We start from the raw sequence: 513 nt of genomic DNA on the forward strand, positions 1-513 counted from the left end.
TTATCCAAACAACACGAAAAAATCACCTTTTTTTTTTTATTTTCTTTCTTCTTATTATTTTTTTTTTTCTTATATCAAAACAAAGAGCGGAGATCCCCAAGTGAGAAATATTGACATCTCTACTATTTCCTATTTATTAAAAGTCAAGTAATTCGTAGTTGAGCTTAAACCCATGATCCCTCCTCAGGGCTCTATTCAGATATTTTTCATGGGTCCGGTTTGGTTATCAAAACATGCTTAATATAGTTGTATAGTATATAACCAAATTGGATTGGTCTTGTAATACTTTATCACATAAAGTTTTATGTTTAAGCCATAAAATAAAGGTGGTGTGCTATTACGACCTCTAAAAAATAAAATATATACATAAATGTAGTTAAAAAAATTTGTAACTAAAAATCTTGAAAAAAAAGTCTAAACAAAAACTACAAAAAGAAAAGTGCATTATACTCGAAAATGTAAAATTGGAGAAAAGACAAGAGTAAGACATGAATATATACAAAGAGTCGAGTA

The sequence above is a fragment of the Arachis ipaensis genome, chromosome B10 (assembly GCF_000816755.2).
Source record: "Arachis ipaensis cultivar K30076 chromosome B10, Araip1.1, whole genome shotgun sequence".
NCBI classification, from domain to species: domain Eukaryota; kingdom Viridiplantae; phylum Streptophyta; class Magnoliopsida; order Fabales; family Fabaceae; genus Arachis; species Arachis ipaensis.